Source organism: Lissotriton vulgaris, chromosome 9 (assembly GCF_964263255.1).
Source record: "Lissotriton vulgaris chromosome 9, aLisVul1.2, whole genome shotgun sequence".
Classification (NCBI taxonomy): domain Eukaryota; kingdom Metazoa; phylum Chordata; class Amphibia; order Caudata; family Salamandridae; genus Lissotriton; species Lissotriton vulgaris.
The window spans coordinates 638,765,544-638,785,435 of NC_141697.1; positions in this window are offsets into that span (position 1 = coordinate 638,765,544).

Genomic DNA, 19,892 nt, shown 5'->3' on the forward strand with positions numbered 1-19,892 from the left:
GTCTGCCCCTTCATCCTCCTCCTTCCCTTCTCAGTGTGCCTCCACCCAAGCCCTTAGACTGGTCTGGAGCTCCCCCTTCCTGGCACCATGCTTGAAAAATACCCCCATTTTCTGGCAGAACTCTTTCAGCTGAGCCACAGAATAGGTATCTAGGTTTTCTAATGCAAACTCCATTTTGAAATAGGCAAAACCAGTTTATACACACCAGGAAATTTGAGTTGCAAGGGCAACCTAAATCTACCTCCACCCACCACCAGGAACAAATTTGAAAAAGCAAAAAGTCAAATCAGGAGGGCCGCAAGGAGAAAACTCCTGGTGTAGGCCAGTGTATTGCGTTTAATTACTATTGAGTAGCTGCAACCACAGTCAGAATCCCACCGCTGGACACCAATCTGTTGGAACCTGGGATGACAGGTCACCTAGGGTAGCCTGGCCTAGGGTAAGACACAATACTAGAGGCACAAGTGTGAAGGTTGCAAACCACCCAGCAGTAATTCCACGCAATAACACATAAAAATGACACTACACCAATGTTAGAAAAATACGTGCTTGTTTATAAAAATAATATACTCTGCTTTATACCTCTGAAAATCATAACTCAGTACATACAGATGTCATATAAAAGTAGTAACAGCACTTTCAGAAGTATCAACTTATCACATTACTCAGTCTTCACAGTACATCTCATTAAACTCTGCTAGTTTGGCTCTCTAAAACTTTCATCACAACATTACTTTAGAAGAGGCAATGTCAGCACTTAAATTTAGTCAGGTATGCAATAACCATTACATTAGTAACCTTACAATTCCCCTTCTTAGCTTGTCACCTTCCCGTCAAAGAACAATAGTTTCCCTGTGGAAAAGCTTGTACTTCCCTAGAGAAGGTTACACATTTCTTTCCCCTTTACTATTGACCAAAGAAGAACTGGTTATAACCAATTAAACCAGCATTCAATGAAGCCCCGTCAGGGATTCCTTAAGGGCACTGCACTCCTGGGGACAGATTCTCTGTTCATTTACTCGTTAGATCTCAATCTCTGGCACTAGTTTTACTCTTGTTGTGGAAGTCACTTCCCCCTCGTGAATATCTCCTTACTTGTGTTTAAGTCGATGCTGGAACCTTCCTGCGCCAGAAGTAAGGGGGATTAACAGCTGATAAGGCCAAGGAACCGAGAGCTGGAAAGGCTCTCTCGCCTCAGAAGGCTCCTCAGCTCTCCCTCCCCCGCTCGGGCCAGCTCCTCTGTGTGGCGCTCGAGCGGAAGGAAAAAGGCAGATACAAAGATGCCCCCAGGCCACTACCGGGCCTCTCAGCTCTCCCTCCCTGCTCGGGCCAGCTCCTCCGTGTGGCGCTCGAGCAGGAAGATAAGACAGAACACACTTGCAAGCGGTCGTGGCTCCCGGCGCTCCTCTTCAGCGCCGGTCCGGCGAAGACACTTCTCCAGCTGGAATGCGCGGTACGCCCACGCTGGCGCCGCCTCCTACTGCGTGAGCACCCAGGGAAGGACGCTTCTCACACGGGCCTGCTCGGTCCTAGGCCCCTCCTGAGGAGATTAGCGGATCAAGCGGGAGAATGCGCAGTAGCGCTGGCCACAGAACCCAGAGTCTCCCCTCTCACTTCCTCGATCAGCGCTGTCTCAGTAGCGCGATCGACACCCCAGAGGAGCCGGCTCACGAAAGGATCAGGGCAGCAAGGGTACTTCAATTAACCCTCTCACCCCACTCAGCCTCGCTCAGCAGGTCCAGTCACCGGTAAGGGGGAGGGACAAGGGTCTCAGCTACATGCAGGACAAGAACCTGCTTTCAACACTACAGATGGGGAGTAGAGCTGGTTTACCAAGTATAAAGCTCCCAGTTCTTTGTATTCCTCACAGATCTGCTAGCGCTCTGTACTGGACAGGGACAAATTAAAGGGGAGGGCACCCAGATCACTTCTCAGAGCAGGGATTCTTGCAGCTCCTCAGCCCACTGGATTTATCCCCTTCACCTGACTGGAGGCTCCTTACTGTCCAGGGTCAGCAGGACAAAACTAACTTGGCTAGGACAACAGGACTGGAGGGAAAGTACCTAGACAGAGGGCAACCCTTGTAGAGTAGGCCACCCTTCAGGACCCTACCCCTACCAGACCTCAGCCTTCACTCTAGCTGTTCCTCACTGACAGACAAAATGGCTGTCCAGCATTCCGCCTTTTATTAAGCATGGGCGTAAAATCCATTTCGCTCGCGGATTTTGCGAATTTTTGGTAAATTCGCAATCCGCGAGATTCGCGAATTTCCCGCAAAATCCTCAAATCCGCGAGCAGCGGATTTTATGGCTTGCTCGCACTGTTCGCGTGAGTTCGCGGCTTCCCAGTTCAACCTCGCGCCCCGCGAATAAGCGCTAAATTGCAGAAATACGATCTTAGCAAAACTGAAACTACTTACCAGGTTCAAAAGTTCAAGCTCATCATTAGTAGCCATTTCCTGTAGTGCTTCCTGAGGGGCCCCTCCAGAGTTCAGTTGCCTACTTGCAACTATTATGTGACCCTGCTCTGACCCTCAGAATAGTTACACAAAGGTCCTGAATTACAGCTAAGGCAGACAAGCAGGAGCCAGGCTGGAAGTTCAAATCCAGTGACACATTAATCAGCCCCTAATTCATTATTGTCAGTTGGGGCAGGGCAGGTGTTGTAACTAATTTTGTAACAATGAAAGCACTTAGCAAGTGCAAAAGATCACTAATCAGGAAGCACTAAGGAAGCAGGTGCCAGCTAAAAAAATATTCTGTGACACATTAATCAGCCCCAAATTAATTCAGGTCACTTGAGGCAGGGAAGGTGTGCTTTGCTTTGCCGAAAATAATGTACACTGGACAACCAGAGGGTGCGGTGATGAAACAGAGAGTGGCATGGGTGGGCCAGAGGGTGGCATGAGTAGTCAGAGAGTGGCAGTGGTGACAGAGAGTGGCAGTGATGAAGAAGAGTGTCCCAAACAGGCTGGACACGTAGAAACAACAAGTTCGCAAAACTTGCGACCCGACAGGTAAGTTCGCGTTTGCGAAATTGTACAAAACCCTCGCGAACTGGCAGAAACCCGCGCGAACACAAAAAAAATCCGCAAATTCGCGAGAATTCGCGGATTTTGCGGATTGCGAGTTCGCAAATCCGCAAAATTCGCGAACGCGAGATTCGCAATATTTGCCCATGCTTACCTTTTATAGGCTGACCCTCAGGAGTCCAGAAGGGACCAGAAGGTTCTGGAACGCCCTATACTACTCTATGGGACTTGTTCTGGGTTTGGCAGTTAGGGCAGTTGGTAGCCACCATTTTGTGACTCCAGCTATTCCTGTCAGAAAAGGCCTCTAGGCCTGAGGTGAAAAACTATGGGGGGGAAAGAACACCTATCCTGTCTTTTATGAATTTTTTTATTCGAAATAAAGACTAATTGAACTGAACACCTATCCCCTTGACCAACACCTAGAAAAAGCTAGTGGACCCAAAAATTAATAAAGGTATGAGGGGCAAAAAGGGGACAAAATAAATAATAAATTGGAGGGACTACGCAAAAAGCCAGACAGGTCTAACACGCATCCCCCCCAGCTGAAAGTGGGGAGAACTACCCAACCCCTTGGGAGTCCTCATCACTAAGGCGGAAATACCTGGAGATACCGTCTGCATTGGCGTGGTCCACTCCAGGCCGATGTTCCACCCGGAAGTCCATTCCCTGTAGGGAGATGGACCACCTCAACAGCTTGGGATTTTCCCCCTTCATTTGCATTAGCCAACGAAGGGGTCGGTGGTCAGTCTGAACCAGAAAGTGCGAGCCAAACCGGTATGGCCGCAGCTTCTTCAGAGCCCACACCATGGCAAAAGCTTCCCTCTCAATTGCACTCTACTTCTGTTCCCGGGGAAGCAGTCTTCTGGATAAGAAGACCACAGGCTGATCCAGGCCCTCTTCATTTAGTTGCGATAACACTGCCCCAATGCCATGTTCTGATGCATCTGTCTGGACAATGAACTCCTTGGAGAAGTCTGGGGCCCTCAGGACCGGTGCTGCACACATTGCCTGCTTTAGTTTCTCAAAGGCTTGCTGACAAGCTCCCGTCCAAACTACCCGTCAAGGTTGTTTCTATGAGGTGAGCTCTGTGAGGGGCGCTACAATAGTGCCATACCCCTTCACAAAGCGACGGTAGTAGCCTGTGAGACCCAGGAAAGCTCGGACCTCAGTCTGTGTCTTGGGGGGTTCCCAGGCCATGATTGCCTCAATCTTTGCCTGCAGGGGCTGCACTGTCCCCCTACCCACCAAGTGTCCAAGGTACACACCGACCCCTGCCCAATCTGGCATTTGCTGGCCTTGATTGTCAATCCAGCTTGTTTCAGGGCCTGGAGAACTGCTTGCAAATGTTGCAAATGGTCCTCCCAACTGCTACTGAAGACAGCAATGTCATCCAGGTAAGCAGCAGAGAAACTCTCCATTCCAGAGAGGACCTGGTTCACCAGCCGCTGAAATGTAGCAGGGGCATTTTTGAGCCCAAAGGGCATTACACAAAATTGGAAGTGTCCCTCAGGCGTGGAGAAGGCTGACCTTTCCTTTGCTCCATCTGTCAAGGAGATCTGCCAGTACCCCGAAGTGAGGTCAAAGGTACTCAGATATTGGGCAGCTCCTAGCCGGTCAAATAATTCATCCGCCCTAGGGATCGGATGAGCATCAGTCTTTGTCACTGAGTTCAGTCCTCGGTAATCCACACAGAACCTCAGTTCTGGTGTGGTGCCTGGTGGCGCGGCTTTTGGCACGAGCACCACCGGACTGGACCAAGGACTGTTGGAAGGTTCGATAACTCCCAGCTCTAGCATCTTGGCAACCTCTCCATGGATGCTAGCCTTCACCTTGTCGGACAGCCGGTAGGTCTTCGACTTCACTGGTGGGCTGTCCCCTGTGTCCACATCATGGGTACACAGGTGAGTCCTTCCCGGGACAAGGGAGAACAACGTAGAGCACTGCTCCAGTATCTGGCGGCAGTCCTCCCGCTGCTCAGGAGTTAGAGTGGGAGAGAGAATCACTCCCTCCACTGACCCATCATTCTCTTGAGACGAGAATAAGTCTGGGACAGGTTCGCTTTCCGCTTCCTCTTCCCCATCAGTCACCATCATCAACATGACCTCGGGCCTCTCATGGTGGGGTTTGAGTCGGTTGGCATGCAGCACCCGTAGGGGCTGTCGAGGGGTCTTAAGGTCCACCAGGTATGTGGCCTTACCCTTCTTCTCCAACACTTCAAAGGGGCCTGTCCAGCGATCCTGGAGGGCACTAAGCTCTCCAGGCTCCATCACCCACACTTTCCGGCCAGGCTCCAGTTCCACCTGGTGAGCATTGTGGTCATACCACTCTTTCATGACTGCCTGGCTGGCCTCCAAGTTGTCAGAAGCTTGCTTCCACAACTTCGCCATTTGGCTCCTGAAGGCCAGCATGTAGCTCACCACATCCTGGGGGGGTTTCCTTGGAGACTTCTCCCAACCATCCTTCACCAGGCTGAGAGGACCGCGTACAGGGTGCCCATACAGAAGTTCAAAGGGGCTAAAGCCCACTCCCTTCTGTGGCACTTCCCTGTAGGAAAAGAGCAAACAGGGTAGGAGGACGTCCCATTTCCTCCGCAGGCTTTCGGGCAGACTTCTAATCATGCCCTTCAAGGTCTTATTGAACCTCTCAACCAGTCCATTCAACTGGGGGTGATAAGGAGTGGTGAACCGGTAGGTCACTCCACACTCCTTCCACATCGCTCGCATGTAAGCTGACATGAAGTTGGTCCCCCTGTCAGACACAACTTCCTTGGGGAATCCCACTCGGGTAAAGATCCCCATTAGGGCTCTAGCCACCACAGGTGCAATGACTGTCCTCAGAGGAATTGCCTCTGGGTACCGTGTGGCATGATCCACCAGAACCAGGATGAACCTGTGACCAGCTGTTGTTGGTGGATCTAAAGGCCCTACAATGTCGATGCCCACCCTCTCAAAGGGTGTGCTAACGACTGGAAGTGGTTCCAGGGGAGCCTTCAGCTTCACCCCTGTTTTCCCACTGGCCTGGCAGGATACACATGTCCGACAGTAAGTGTTGGATGCCACTTTCATCTGAGGCCAGTAAAAGTGGAGGACAAGCCGAGCAAAGGTCTTGTCCTGGCCTAAGTGTCGTGCCAAAGGTATAGCATGAGCCGATTCCAGCAGAAAGGCTCGGTATTGTTGCGGGACTACCAAGGCCCTTGACGAACCAGGTAAGGGTACCTTGGGTTCACTGTAGAGGAGTCCATCCTCCCAGTAAATATGGTAGTGTCATGTAACATCACCTGCTGCCTGGGCTTCAGCCTGTCGCCTCAGTCCCTCAAGGGTGGGGCACTCCCTCTGCCCCTTACAGAATTCCTCTCTGGTAGGACCTCCCTCCACATGCCACTCAGCAGGGATGGGTAAATCCTCCAGAGAGTCTACTTCCCCCTCCACGGACTCCTGGTCCACCACCGCAGGTGGCCGATCTGTCACATGGGGTGTGGAAGCCGGAGCAGGCTCTTCCTGTCTCCGGGTCTGTCCCTTTTTAGCAGCGGGTTGGGCCATTGTTCCAGGCTCCAACCCAGGTGAACTCCCTCTCCGGGCAGTCGCAGACTGTGTGCTCGCACAGGCCCAGTCAGGTGTACCCAGCATCGCAGAGTGCATCCGGTATTCCACCTCTCTCCAAGTGTTGTGCTCCATGTCATTCCCCAGCAGACAATCAACTGGCAGGGCAGGGCTTACGGCAACTCGAAGTGAACCTGCAACCCCCTCCCACTCAAAGGGAACCTCAGCCACTGGATAGTGGCCCATTCTGCCGTCAGCCATCGCGGCGGGGTGGAGTACATTGGGAACCACCTGCTCTGGAGACACCAGTTGACTTCTCACCATAGTCATACTGGCTCCTGTATCTCTCAGAGCCTCCCCTCTCTGGCCATTGATGGTGACCCACTGCCCATACTTTGTAGTATTTGGGGGCACCTGGATCTTTGGAACCATCTCCCGCTCTCCCAGGGACACTAAGGTGACACCCGCCCACTCACCCCCCTTATCTAAGGGCAACTCCTCCCCGAGCGCTACACTAGCTACTCCCGGTGGTTTTCCTCCGGTGGGAGGGGGTGGTCTCTTTGGGCATCTGACATCTCCCTTATAATGTCCAACACCACCACACTCGAAACAGTGGAGAACCCTTGACTGCTGGCTTTGGCCAGGATTAGGGTTTCTGGGCGGGTTTGCCTTAGGGGTGAAACCTGTTCCCTTTCCCTGGAAATTATTTTGGGGACCTTTAGAGAACTCCCTCTTTTTCTCTCCCCCCTCCTTCTTCTGGGGGACGCCCTGTCCGGCTTTTTGGGAATCCCCTCCAGTCCCCTTTGAGGACACCCGGGTACTTGCCCAGATGTCCGCCTCCTCTGCAAGCTTCCGGGGATTGGTCAGCTTGCTGTCCACCAGGTGTTGGCGCAGCTCGGGAAAACATTTCTCGAGGAGATGCTCTTTCAAAAATAGATCATACAACCCCTCATAATCCTTCACCTCACTGCCCTTGACCCAGCCCTCTAAGGCTTTTCTGGCGTAGTCAAGGAAGTCCACCCAGTTCTGGGTGCTTAATTTGTGGCTCCCCCTGAACTTCTAACGGTACCTTTCTGGGGTAAGCCCAAACTTCCTTACCAACGCCAGCTTCATGGTGGGGTAGTTGGTTTGTTCCTCTGGTTCCAGGGCCAGCAAGGTGTCCCGACCAGCAGGAGGCATGTATTTATACAAACCACCCCCCAGTGCTTCTCCTGCACCCCATGAGCTCTTAGGGAGACCTCATAAGCAGCCAACCACTTGGCTATGTCGTCCCCCTGACTGAAACTACCTATAAGGTCTTTCGGTAAATAGGGTCTGGACTCCCTGGCTGTCTCTTTTGTCTCGCTGCCACCATTCATTTCAGGAGAGGACCCCCGTCGCAGGCTTCTGAGTTCTAATTCCTTCAGCCTGAACTCATGGGCCATCCTCCTCTCCTCCTTCTCCTGCTCCAGCTTAGCCAACTCCCATCTCAATTGCCTTTTCTCCCTCCTATCAGTGAGCTCGGCTTCAGTTAAGCTTCCCCCAGAGGCGCTACTGCCCCTCCTGGAGTAGGACACTGGTCCTGGGAGTAAGTTTTCCCCCTCAGAGTGGAATAACCCATCTATCTCCACCACCGTGTCCCGGTCAGCCCCTTCATCCTCCTCCTTCCCTTCTCGGTGTGCCTCCACCCAAGCCCTTAGACTGGTCTGGAGCTCCCCCTTCCTGGCACCATGCTTGAAAAATACCCCCATTTTCTGGCAGAACTCTTTCAGCTGAGCCACAGAATAGGTATCTAGGTTTTCTAATGCAAACTCCATTTTGAAATAGGCAAAACCAGTTTATATACACACCAGGAAATTTGAGTTGCAAGGGCAACCTAAATCTACCTCCACCCACCACCAGGAACAAATTTGAAAAAGCAAAAAGTCAAATCAGGAGGGCCGCAAGGAGAAAACTCCTGGTGTAGGCCAGTGTATTGCGTTTAATTACTATTGAGTAGCTGCAACCACAGTCAGAATCCCACCGCTGGACACCAATCTGTTGGAACCTGGGATGACAGGTCACCTAGGGTAGCCTGGCCTAGGGTAAGACACAATACTAGAGGCACAAGTGTGAAGGTTGCAAACCACCCAGCAGTAATTCCACGCAATAACACATAAAAATGACACTACACCAATGTTAGAAAAATACGTGCTTGTTTATAAAAATAATATACTCTGCTTTATACCTCTGGAAATCATAACTCAGTACATACAGATGTCATATAAAAGTAGTAACAGCACTTTCAGAAGTATCAACTTATCACATTACTCAGTCTTCACAGTACATCTCATTAAACTCTGCTAGTTTGGCTCTCTAAAACTTTCATCACAACATTACTTCAGAAGAGGCAATGTCAGCACTTAAATTTAGTCAGGTATGCAATAACCATTACATTAGTAACCTTACAATTCCCCTTCTTAGCTTGTCACCTTCCCGTCAAAGAACAATAGTTTCCCTGTGGAAAAGCTTGTACTCCCCTAGAGAAGGTTACACATTTCTTTCCCCTTTACTATTGACCAAAGAAGAACTGGTTATAACCAATTAAACCAGCATTCAATGAAGCCCCGTCAGGGATTCCTTAAGGGCACTGCACTCCTGGGGACAGATTCTCTGTTCATTTACCCGTTAGATCTCAATCTCTGGCACTAGTTTTACTCTTGTTGTGGAAGTCACTTCTCCCTCGTGAATATCTCCTTACTTGTGTTTAAGTCGATGCTGGAACCTTCCTGCGCCAGAAGTAAGGGGGATTAACAGCTGATAAGGCCAAGGAACCGAGAGCTGGAAAGGCTCCTCAGCTCTCCCTCCCTCGCTCGGGCCAGCTCCTCTGTGTGGCGCTCGAGCGGAAGGAAAAAGGCAGATACAACGATGCCCCCAGGCCACTACCGGGCCTCTCAGCTCTCCCTCCCTGCTCGGGCCAGCTCCTCCATGTGGCGCTCGAGCAGGAAGATAAGACAGAACACACTTGCAAGCGGTCGTGGCTCCCGGCGCTCCTCTTCAGCGCCGGTCCGGCGAAGACACTTCTCCAGCTGTCATGCGTGGTACGCCCACGCTGGCGCCGCCTCCTACTGCGCGAGCACCCAGGGAAGGACGCTTCTCACACGGGCCTGCTCGGTCCTAGGCCCCTCCTGAGGAGATTAGCGGATCAAGCGGGAGAATGCGCAGTAGCGCTGGCCACAGAACCCAGAGTCTCCCCTCTCACTTCCTCGATCAGCGCTGTCTCAGTAGCGCGATCGACACCCCAGAGGAGCCGGCTCACGAAAGGATTAGGGCAGCAAGGGTACTTCAATTAACCCTCTCACCCCACTCAGCCTCGCTCAGCAGGTCCAGTCACCGGTAAGGGGGAGGGACAAGGGTCTCAGCTACATGCAGGACAAGAACCTGCTTTCAACACTACAGATGGGGAGTAGAGCTTGTTTACCAAGTATAAAGCTCCCAGTTCTTTGTATTCCTCACAGATCTGCTAGCGCTCTGTACTGGACAGGGACAAATTAAAGGGGAGGGCACCCAGATCACTTCTCAGAGCAGGGATTCTTGCAGCTCCTCAGCCCACTGGATTTATCCCCTTCACCTGACTGGAGGCTCGTTACTGTCCAGGGTCAGCAGGACAAAACTAGCTTGGCTAGGACAACAGGACTGGAGGGAAAGTACCTAGACAGAGGGCAACCCTTGTAGAGTAGACCACCCTTCAGGACCCTACCCCTACCAGACCTCAGCCTTCACTCTAGCTGTTCCTCACTGACAGACAAAATGGCTGTCCAGCATTCCGCCTTTTATTGGCTGACCCTCAGGAGTCCAGAAGGGACCAGAAGGTTCTGGAACGCCCTATACTACTCTATGGGACTGGTTCTGGGTTTGGCAGTTAGGGCAGTTGGTAGCCACCATTTTGTGACTCCAGCTATTCCTGTCAGAACAGGCCTCTAGGCCTGAGGTGAAAAACTATGAGGGGGGAAAGAACACCTATCCCCTTGACCAACACCTAGAAAAAGCTAGTGGACCCAAAAATTAATAAAGGTATGAGGGGCAAAAAGGGGACAAAATAAATAATAAATTGGAGGGACTACGCAAAAAGCCAGACAGGTCTAACACACATATATATCTGGGCGGAGCCTAACCACACATCTGATCTGATTGGCTGTCAGCACTTCACCCAAGAAGTGTTGGCAGCCATCTTGGGACCAATATACATGATAGCACCTCATTAAAAAGCATTGTAGTTAATAGAGGGTTTTAGGACTTTAGTTACATTATAAATCATTTGTTGATGGTACCATACTCATTTTAGGAATTGTGGTGTGTTCTAAGGTGATTTTACCATGTGAAAAAGCCTTTTGCTGTGATATCATCATGAATCATGTTTGAAAGAAAACTATTATCTCATGCTTTTCCCACAGTGGTTTGGAAGGGGATCTATAAGCTAAACTGAAAGCATATTTTCTGTAAATTTACATTATCTTTCTCAGTCATGTGAGAATGAAGTCTGACATTCTCAGTAAAACATGTACATCCAACAAGAACAGAGACTGTCAGTTGATTCCTTTGTGTTCTACTGCAGCCTCCTAGAGTGTTCTAAAGAACAACTAGAGCGCTAACAGTCCTACTCATTACAAAGGTATAGCACACCCGAAGCCATCTTGATTGGAATAAAGTGGTGACTCTTAAAACATTTAATTTAAAAAGGAACAAAATGAGGGGGGATATTTTTCCATAGAAAATATTATTAGTGCTGCAGAAAGAAAAATTAGGGCACATTCTGAGTGACTTCTCAAATCCTCTTCTATTTCATTAAAAAATTCTGACATGCAGTCTCCCAAGATGGCCACCAGAGACAAAAGAGCCCAAATGTAGCCCAAATATCACCCAGATGTAGCCCAAGTATAGCCCAATAACAGAATGTCCCAGAGTGTTCTAAAGAACAACTAGAGCGCTAACAGTCCTACTTATTACAAAGGTATGGCACACCTGAAGCCATCTTGATTGGAATAAAGTTGTCAAGCCCGCTCTGGTGTCTGATCAGTCTGGTCCCTTGAATTTCTCTATGCGGAGAGGCTTTTGGTTTTCTCAACGATCTACCTCCACCTGGAATCAATTGGTGGCACGGTATAGGCAGAGAGAGTCAAGCCTTTCTGTGTAAGTTAGATCACGGTAGCCTATAGGTTATCCCTCGAGTCTTTCTGCAGCCATTCCGCCATTTTGTGCGCGCTCTGCCTGAGCGCTGCGCACTTCAACTGATATTTTGACGGAGCCGGTCGTGTCAGTGAGAGTCTCTTGCGAGGCTCTCAGTTTTTGCTTCGGCTCGTCATAAGTTCCTGTTTCCAGTCAGAAGAAGAAGAACCAGAGGTTTCTGAAGACTTCGCGAATATTTCCCGTCTCATCAGATTTGGAAATTTCCTTGCGTCTTCCAGGTCTGGGTATTGCCGTTGTTTCTCTCATGTAATGCCGTGCTGAGGTTCCGAGAGAAAGCGGTAAGCGACAGACTCTTTTGTCTTTTGGATTGAACAATACAGAGTCTATACCAACTCTAATAATTATTAGTCTCTGTCGAGTCTTGCTTTAGCATTCATTAAGGCTAGTCCTGAATTCTCGCTAATGTTAGCGTTCATAGAAGAAACCTTGTGACAGCTCTTGAAGTTCTATGAACTATACTCTGCAGTGCACAAGAGAGGATTGCAAATACTGGGATAACCTCCTTCAACTGTTGTTGTGCTCCTATTTGGCTATATTTGGATACTTCACATTCCTGAGCAACTGCTAGTTCTTCTCTTTAACGAACATTGCTTGTCCAGGTTGTGTTTAGGGGGATATCTAAATGCGCATGTAGTTATATGTCCTTACTCACTCCTTGAGCTAGAAGTAGTTAGCAGTAAGAACTTCTATCAAGACGTATCCTTTTGGTGAAGCAGTATCTACGTATCGTTCTTTCACCATTTACTTCAGCAAGAGAGAGGCGCATTCCACACTAACTGAGGTATAAGAGAACTCTCTCAGGACATTATGAAAAGACAGGAAAAGAGGTCAAGAGTTTGTGAGAATGTATTAATTTTGTGTTAATCTTCTAGGTGCCAGTATACTGAAGACACCAGGGTGTGGCAGTCTCTCTGTTTGTTATCCACTTCCCCTTTCCCCCTCATTCCTGTGCTCAGAGTCCTCTGGGACCAGGGGTGTTTGGGTATTGGGAAATTCTCATCACAAGAGGCCCTTTCCGGATCGCCTCCACAGACTTCAGGAGATTCAGGTACAGCAGTCTTGACAAAAGTGGTAACTCTTAAAACATTCAATTTAAAAAGGAACAAAATGAGGGGCCATAGAAAGTATGATTAGTGCAGCAGAAAGAAAAATTAGGGCACATTTTGAGTGACTTCTCAAATCCTCTTCAATTTCATTAACAAATTCTGACATGCAGTCTCCCAAGATGGCCACCAGTGACAAAAGAGCCTAAATGTAGCCCAAATATCACCCAGATGTAGACCAAGTATAGCCCAATGACAGAATGTCCCAGAGTGTTCTAAAGAACAACTAGAGCGCTAACAGTCTTAACTATGACAAAAGTATGGCACACCAGAAGCCATCTTGATTGAAATGAAGTGGTAAGTCTGAAAACATTTAATTTAAAAAGGAACAAAATGAGGGGGTTCATTTGGCCATAGAAAGTATGATTAGTGCTTCAGAAAGAAAAATTAGGGCACATTTTGAGTGACTTCTTAAATCCTCTTCTATTTCATTAAAAAAATTCTGACATGCAGACTGAAAGATGCACTTTGAATACCAGCAGCAGACTTCCCTGGTGAGCAGTAGCTTTACTATAGTGATCTAATGAGCAACTAGAGTGCTAACATTCAGAATTTATGGCAAATGTGTGACACATCTGAATGCCTTCTTGATGGAACCAAAGTAAACAAGCATTGAAAATGCAGAAGATCTCGCCCTCGTTTAAGTTAAAGCCATTCTGTTTGTAATGAGGTGACTTTTTAGCTTTGCTTTTATTAGTGTTTTTTAAACTTTCATGTAAATAACATGCATATGTATGCATATATGTATATGTATGCATGCATTTATATTTGTATTTATATAGATATACAGATTATATATGTTTATATGTGTATGTATATATATATATATATACATACATATATATATAAATGCATATGCATATATATGCATATATATATGTGTATATGTGTGCGTGTAGAGAGAGGTGGAGAGGTAGAGGTGTAGAGGTAGAGAGGTAGAGGTAGAGAGGTAGCGGTAGAGAGGTGGAGACTAGTAGAGAGAGAAGTAGAGAGAGGTAGAGAGTAGAGAGTGAGTAATAGAGAGTAGAGAGTAAGTAGTAGAGTGAGTAGTAGAGAGCAGTAGATAGTGAGTAGTAGAGAGTAGTAAAGAGTGAGTAGTAGAGATTAGTAGAGTGAGTAGCAGAGAGAGAGAATAGTAGAGAGTAGTAGAGAGTGAGTAGTAGAGTGAGTAGTAGAGACTAGTAGAGAGAGAGTAGTAGAGAGTGAGTAGTAGAGAGTAGTAGAGAGTGAGTAGTAGAGTGAGTAGTAGAGAGTGAGTAGTAGAGCGTAGTAGAGAGAGTAGTAGAGAGTGAGTAGTAGAGAGTAGTAGAGAGTGAGAAGTAGAGAGTGAGTAGTAGAGAGTGAGTAGTAAAGAGTGAGTAGTAGAGAGAGAGTAGTAGAGAGTGAGTAGTAGAGAGTAGAGAATAGTAGAGAGTGAGTAGTAGAGAGTAGTAGATAGTGAGTAGTAGGGAGTGAGTAGTAGAGAGAGAGTAGTAGAGAGTAGTAGAGTAGTAGAGAATGAGTAGTAGAGAGTGAGTATTAGAGAGTAGTGGAGTAGGAGAGAGTAAGCAGTAGAGAGTAGTGGAGAATATTCCAAAGTTTGGCACAGCACCACTTGCACAATAAGTCCAATCAAATCATACCACTTAGAGTCCTTATTGAAGCGCTGAATCTTGGTGTATATTCAAATGCTTTTATTTTCCTTAAGTTTATGTACCACAGCCAGCCGAAACGTTTTGTTCTGTACAACAGAACTTCTTCAGGGCGTTCTTATTTCCTACAAGTTATGTCGGTATCCTGTTGTCATATAACTAGATATTTCTTCCAAATGTTAAACGAGACGTAAGTACATTCTTATTCAAAGTGACTAGGTATCAATTTTAACCACACAATTCGGGCAGACTTGAGTAATTTATAGCATCCTCAAAGTCAGTCTTTCAAAAATTCCAAAGTATAGGACATGATAATCCAAATCCAAATGTTTCTCAAGAAAAGTCATTTTCAATCGTTCAGAATATCGGTGTTTGGGCAGATATGACCCAGGGATCCCCAGTATGCAAGGGGAATTAGTCCCCCCTCTGCAAACACGCCAGTGGCCTGCGTTGCAGAGAGGTGTAAAAAGGGGCATAGCCTCATTACACCTCTGTGCAATGCAGCCCCCTGGTGCATACTGCAGGTTCCAGGTGGGCTAGTTGGCCCCCAGGGACCCCTAGTATGCAAGGGGAATTAGTTCCCCCTCTTCAAACATGCACGGGGGCTGCGTTGCAGAGAGGTGTAAAAAGGGTGTGGCCTCATTACACCTCTCTGCAATGCAGCCCCCTGGCGCATACTGGAGGCTCCTGGTGGACTAGTTGGCCCCCAGGGACCCCCAGTATGCAAGGGGAATTAGGTCCCCCTCTGCAAACGCAGCAGGGGGCTGCGTTGCAGAGATTCTGGAAATTCATGACTTAATGTCCAATTACTCGTTAGACATTTTATTCCTAACAGAAACATGGTTGAAGGACGATATGGATTCAGTGGCCAACCAAGCTACCCCCAAGGGTTATACAACGTATACCCTAAACAGAGACACCAGAGGTGGTGGAATAGCGATGATGGCTAAATCCCATCTCACTTGCACTTTCACTAGATTGGAAATTGAAGATTGTGAATGTGCCCGTTACAATATCAAAATTAACCCCCAACTCGCCCTTGTAGGTCTTCTAATCTACAGACCTCCGGGAGCTAACACAAACTTCATACTATCTCTTCTTGAGAATGTATGCTCCATGGTTACCGGAACTGCCAACTTCTCTATCATTGGGGACTTGAATATCCATCTTGATAGTACCACCGATAATAAAATCAATACGTTATTAGCTGACCTAGCCGCCTTACAGCTCTGCCAACTGGTGAATGGTCCCACGCATAGTGGCAGGCACCTTCTAGACCCGATCTTCTCCAACCTTACCGACATGAATGTAGAATTCCCTATTCCCATGACGTGGACAGACCACTATTTAGTGATTATGGTACTATCCATTGGCGGCGACTCACACATCAGTCCCACTCAGCAGGTCAGGAAAAGACCATGGAAAAAACACGCTCTCCTCACTACGAACCCTCCTATTCTTAGTGAGGACCCTAATTCAGGGTATAACAGTCTTTGCGACTGGATCAATAGAGCCTTAGATACTTTAATTCCAGCAAAGTGGATAAAGTCGCGACTTCACGAATCCAGCCCATGGTTTAATGATGAGCTTACTCTTCAAAGAAAGGAATTAAAAACAGCAGAACGTAGATGGAGAAGGGATTATGACCCTACGCTCAAGATCCTATATGTCCAGCTTCAGAAATATTACCATCGTAACATATGTAGGATCAGGGCAGCATATTACGCCGCTGAAATCCACAATAGCCAGAACGCTTCCAAAACTATTTTTAGAATTTTAAAAGAGCTCAGTGCTAAAAAAACAGTAAGAAATCCCAATACCTCAACCGCATTTTGTGATAACTTGGCCACCTTTTTCATGGACAAAATCAAGAAAATTTACAACTCCTTTCCGACTACCTTCCAACCCACTCCCACTGTAGATCCTAACAGACCCAAACTTTCCGTCATTCCGGCACTTAGTCACGAAAACTTCTTAACACTATGTAACAAAATTAAATCTGGCTCACCTACAGATCCCCTGAAACCTGAACAATTCAGAGAAGCTGGAGAGATAATACTAGGCCCTCTTAGAGACATTATCAACTTGTCCTTTCTCACGGCCAATCTTCCCACCAGCTGGAAGCAAGCATGGGTTTCTCCTGTTATAAAAAAGCCCACACTTGACCCTAACCTACCTGAAAACTTAAGGCCCATCGCTCTACTTCCTTGGCCAGCAAAAGTGGCGGAAGCCCATGTTAATTCCATCCTGACCAACTTTTTGGTGTCCAATTCCATTCTAGACAGATCTCAACATGGCTTCCGGGCCGGGCACAGCACTGAAACAGCCCTCCTGAGTGTTACTGAACATCTTCGGACTATACTAGACTCAGTAGGAGCGGCAGCACTGATTCTTTTAGATCTCAGTGCTGCCTTTGACACTGTTTCCCATAAGGTGCTGCTGTCCAGACTAAAGGATATAGGGGTAGTCGATCAGGCCCTTAGCTGGTTCAAGGCCTTTTTGTCAGACAGATCCTTTAGGGTCTCCACTCCACCATATCTCTCCAAGGAATGTTCCATTGAACAGGGAGTACCCCAGGGGTCTGCTCTCAGCCCCACCTTGTTCAATATTTATGTCCTTCCATTGGCAGAGGTAGCCAGGAAGTGCGGGCTTTCACTTGTGTCCTATGCCGACGATACCCAGCTGGTGGTAGCACTAAAAGACGAGAGAGGCTTGAGTGCGCAGAATTTTAAACAGTCTCTCGCAGATATCACCAGCTGGATGTCATCAAACTAGCTCCAACTAAACGCCGGCAAAACGGAAGTTCTGCTATTAGGTAAAGACACAACCGCTTGGGGGAATAATTGGTGGCCTGAGATTCTGGACCAACCACCTGTGCCAAAAAATGTGGTAAAAAATCTAGGAGTATGGATAGATTCTGCTCTGAACTATGTTCATCATACTAAAAAAGTAGCGGCTAAGTGGTTTGGCATCTTACGAAACCTACGACCCATTTTAAAATATTTTGACCATCATATTTGCCAACTGGTGGTACAATCAGCTATTCTCTCGCGATTGGACTACGCTGGCTCCTTGCTGCTAGGAGCTAACGTAGCCGAGAAAGCTAGATTGCAGCGAGTCCAAAATGCCGCCGCAAGATCCCTGACTGGTCTTCCTCGCCACAAATCTGTCACTACTACCCTCAGGAGTCTACATTGGCTGCTTGTAGAAAAGAGGATTCATTTTAAAACCCTGTGCCTTGCTTTTAAAATTCTGAAGCTTCCGTCCCCCCCCCCCATGTTGTGCCCGCTCCTTTCTTCCTACGTTCCTCGACGCTCCCTACGGTCGGAGGGACAGAATCTGCCCACAATACCTTACATCAAATTGAGTCGGATGGGCGGTCGCTCATTCAGATACCTTGCAGCAAAGCTTTGGAATGAACTTCCAGCTCAGATTCGTGGGATGAAGGATCTCTTACCTTTCAGGAAAGCTATCAAAACTCTCCTCTTCTGTTAGTTATGTTATTTCACCTATAGTCTGCATCTTCAGCAACCTCCTTTGGACATAGACAGCTAGCGCCGTGACGCCCCTTGGCTGGGGCAGCCGTGCGCTATATAAACACCTATAACATAACATAACATAACATAACATAACATAACATAACATAACATAACATAACATAACATAACATAACATAACATAACATAACATAACATAACAGGTGTAACAAGGGGCATAGCTCATTACACCTCTGCAATGCAGCCCCCTGGCGCATACTGGAGGTTCCAGGTGGGCTAGTTTGCCCCCAGTATGCAAGGGGAATTAGTTCCCCCTCTTCAAACATGCACGGGGGCTGCGTTGTAGAGAGGTGTAAAAAGGGGCATGGCTTCATTACAACTCTCTCCAATGCAGTCCCCTGGCGCATACTGGAGATTCATGGTGGGCTTTCGGGTCTTATATAGTTAGGAATTAGCATAAAAAACCTTTGAAATTACTGAAAAAAACATAGGTTTCAGGCCTTATATAGTTAGGAATTAGCATTTAAAAAACCTTGCAAATTCACTTAAAAAAACCATAGGTTTCAGGCCTTATATAGTTAGGAATTAGCATTTAAAAAAACATTTGAAATTCACTGAAAAAACTATAGGTTTCAGGCCTTATATAGTTAGGAATTAGCATTTAAAAAACCTTTATAATTCACTCAAAAAACTATACGTTTTAGGGGTGTTATAGTTAGCTAGACATTTCACTCATACAAAACCATTGAAATTGCTCCTATATAGTTAGTTGTACTAACTATATTTTGCGCACCCGCAAACCACTGCTGATGATGTCACATATTACATCATTCATGACAAGGTCAGTGACATCACTGATGACATCTCAAATGACATTACTGATGACATCACTGATGACATCATCCACGTGACAATCACATACACCTTTTCATACACTAGTAAAATCATTCATCACTCTTTGTAAAATACAGAGTATGATATTTGAATCCATTGTTACAGCAATACAAGTATCTAAAAACCCACTCAGTGTTTCATAGATGTATACACACATCTAATCACTTACCTGTAGATTCACTCATACATGCTGTCAATGAACCATAGAACACTTTCAAAAATACTTATACACCTAAATCGACATTACACACCAGCACACATCCTATTCACATATGAAGTCATCCTACTCAGTTATGCAAACAATGGATCATACTTACATATTTACTTAGCTACACACTTATACAAACACAACTTCATCTATTCATTTAGATAGTAAGTCATACTTAGTGAATTATAAAATCATTATTACAAGTATAAAGTTATCCATACGGTCACTCACACAATCATTGAGTCTTATGTATACTTATTTATATACAACAACTGACACATACACTGCCTTTTATTTTTCTAGTTTGTTGGACATGTACCATTGAGAAATATATTTGCTCATCACCACACCCATAAAGATATTCACTCACCCAAACAACTGTTAGAACATGTAGTTTTAACTTCATATATCTAGTGAATCAACTATTCACACATCTTTGGGCAGTCACACACCCCCCACCGAACCACACACACATTCACTCTCCCATACAAATACTCAGTTAACTAATCAATACCTAAAACAGACTTTCACATAGCTAGTAACCAACTGGAGTACCTGTTTGCACAACAACTGACAAAGTGATACAGATATTCAAACAGTTTAGTCACTATCCTTTTTTTTTTTTTTTTTTTATTGAGATGGATCAGAATAACAAAAAAGATCATAAATACAGTTGAGATATCAGCTGGATAAAAACATCATGACAAAATACAGACATAAGAATTAAAAAAACACATATGCAGAAATAAATACTTCTTATGCAGCTTAAATCGATTAGCTTAAA